General features: G+C 46.0%; 1 long non-coding RNA gene across 2 annotated transcripts; it reads left to right on the forward strand.

Moving 5' to 3' along the window:
- The first annotated feature begins 6 nt into the window (after window positions 1–6).
- On the forward strand, window positions 7–2,714 carry LOC119287827. Of its 2 annotated transcripts, none has more exons than XR_005140967.1 (3): window positions 7–123; window positions 2,273–2,342; window positions 2,514–2,714. It is a non-coding gene; the product is annotated as an uncharacterized LOC119287827 (long non-coding RNA). The 2 variants fall into 2 exon arrangements; XR_005140968.1 differs by having other exon boundaries at window positions 2,521–2,714.
- The last annotated feature ends 244 nt before the right edge of the window (window positions 2,715–2,958 follow it).

The following is a 2,958-nucleotide window of genomic DNA, read 5'->3' on the forward strand; positions in this document are numbered from 1 at the left end:
TTCTCCCCACCCGACGCTGGTGCCGGTTGGTTGCTCCTTCATCGTCGTGTTCGCGTTGACCTCTGTGGGTTGCTGCTTCTCCAACATCGTCTGCAAGAAGTGGTACATCGACATGAACAATAGGTGAGAAAATCCTTCTCCGTTCTCATCAGATCTCGTCGTAGTGGGTGGGTTGGGTGTGGTGCTGATCCGTGCTCTTGTGTTCTATGGGGGAGTGCAGGGCTGGAGAGTTCAAGGAGCCGGACTGCTCTTTGTTGAATAAATTGAGAAATTCTTGATTCTTTTTATGTTATTTCTTTACATGAAGGATCCAGATTAAAATCTGATGTGTTATTCTTGTTGGCTTAGTTTAAACAAATGCATTTTAGATCACCTACTTCTCAGTAACGCTGGCCCCCGTGTCGCTCTTCCTGGGCGACACGGGCGGCGCCGCCGTACCCCAGCCTAACCTTCCCTCTCCTCCCGTCTATCCATCCCGCTGTCGCCGGAGGACGCCGCCGGCGAAGCTAGTGCGGCTGACGGCGGCGGCGGGGACTCTGCTTGTGGTTGTTCTTCTCGATGTCACGAGGACCCTGCAAAGAGATCGAATCAATCAAGCCAGATTCACTCGTGCGTACGTCTACTCGGACGTGCATATGTTGGTAGGCTGCAAATCAATCAAGCTGCCTGTGTGGTTGGTTGAGGCTAGCTTTGCACATATCGTGTAAGTTCTCATCAACGGCAGCGGCTTTGGGCGGCGCTCCATGGATTGGATTGGGAGCTGTCTAGCCGCTGGTTGTCTGCCAGCTGCTTGTCTGCAGAGGATGGGCGGGCCTCTCTGTGCCGCTCTTACACCTCTCAATCCGGTCAGACTCCATGCTTCTCCGGATGCAGATTGGGTGGATCGGGCTCCGTCTCATGCTGGGATGCGGAGGCCGTCGCTGGTGTGGCTGATCTAACAGGATGTTGCCTGTTGGGCCCCACTGACGGCTGGATCATCTCATCCAGGCGGCGGCCTCGTTGTTGATTACAGTGACCACCGAAAGGTCCTCGTGAGGGTTTCCTCCTCTAGATCCGGTGGTTGACTTAGGCGAAGTGATGCAAACTATGGACAATGGTTCGACGCAGAGGGATGGTGGTGTAGCAGCGGCGATCACACATCGCAAGTAGCTGCTAGGATCACGGAAAAGTGGTGGCGACAACACGTGAGTGACTTGATGGTGGTGCTACTCGAGCACCGAGTCTCGAGCTCCGGGGTGAAAGCCTAGGTGACCAGGGTTGGTTATGTCTGGCAATGGCGATGTTTTTACGTTGTTACCTTGTTGAAGGCATTGCTCGGATATGCTCAGACTGGTTTTTCAGGGTGAAAACCTAAATCCTGACCTTGAGTGGTTGGATTCGGTGACGGCGGCGATTGATCGTCGCTCCCTTCCTGAAGGCGTTGCTGTTGAAGAACCTCGCCATTCATGTGGTGTCATGAGATGGTTGGTGCGGATATGATCATTAATGTAGTTTGCTGATTGGATCTGATCGCTTTGTATTTTTCTCCTCGCTTATGCATAGCTTTGGTCTTATACGACTTTGCTATTTGCTGGCAGATTTTTGTGTGCGTGCGTTAGTGTTGGCTGTGTGCATTCTAGTTATGCAGAGGCCGGATGTGCTCATTGTGTTTGTATCCTCTTGATGCTCCATTTTGAGCCAATAAAATTCACCCTTTATCGAAAAAACTTCTCAGTTCATGCATTTTGGATCCAAAGCCTCCGTTAGATTTTTGGATGTGCTCTCTTACGTAGGTTTTCTTTTCTCTTTCTTTCCTTCCTTTGGGACTGTTATTCTTTGTCCGTATATATTTGCTTCGATTGAAATAAAGGACCATGGGGCTTTTGCTCCATGGTGGGTAGTGGAAAAAAAGTAACATGTATTTGGTTTAAACTGCTTGAAGTTAACAAGGACCAAGTAACATACTATGTGCTTGCTCTGTTTGGTCGTGGCATATGAATCTGATTAGATCATCGCAGTTGAATAATTAGAAACCTTGGGGAAGAATATGATGTGTGTTTTTGTTTCAGTTACAGAGACTTGGTCTCGTGTTATGCCTCATAAGGTCGAGCCATGTGTTACAGAGGCTAGGAAGATTATTTTGCTGTTGTTGATTAGTTTTTTTTTTTGATAATGCAAAAACACCTATGTACTAATAACCTATATACTAATGTACTAACAATAGTTTCCTTCTTTTCCATTGCAGTAAGTAGAAGTTATATTTGTTTTCCTGACCATTCCTTTCTTTTCCTAGGCCAGCGATTTGCTTTCTGCTCGGATTACACTGCCTGCAGCCTCCTATTTGTGACGCCGTGGAACCAAAGGTACCCTTCTCTCTATACCGGATCTGATATATACACAAAAGAGTATAAAACCAAATTATATGATGTAATTGATACTATTTCTATTAAATTCTCCTGTACACAATTTTCACAAGTTCATGTATTAAGTATATTTTATTGTGTCACTTATGTTTACTCCTTTTTTAATGCAAGTTTACAGCTACTCGGAGATCCTAATTGCAGACTCAACTATCTTGACCTACCGATGATCTAATTTGTGGCGTTATTACCTTAAGAAAATATTTGCATTTAATTTCCTTTATATATAGTGTTATAAGTTCTTACCAAATGTACTCAAATATACAGTTACGAAAAAATGCAAATATTTTCAACACGAACATGGTTTTAAACGAATCTTTGCGTCATTTGACGCAACTGGTCATCTAGTGTATTGAAAGATGCCTGGCATGGCTAGCTAGGCAGGAGTTCTTTTGCAGTACATGTAGGTGTATTATCTGAAAACGCTGGAGTATGTCGGCTGGCGGTGTGCTAGCAGTTTCAGGGTGCTGTGCCAAACAGGGGCGGAGCTCTCAGTGGGGCGAGGTAGGGCGCTCGCCCTAACTTGATTTCTTTCGATTTTTTCTTAGGTGTACAGCTT

This window comes from Triticum dicoccoides, chromosome 4A (genome assembly GCF_002162155.2).
Source record: "Triticum dicoccoides isolate Atlit2015 ecotype Zavitan chromosome 4A, WEW_v2.0, whole genome shotgun sequence".
In the NCBI taxonomy this organism is placed as follows: Eukaryota; Viridiplantae; Streptophyta; class Magnoliopsida; order Poales; family Poaceae; genus Triticum; species Triticum dicoccoides.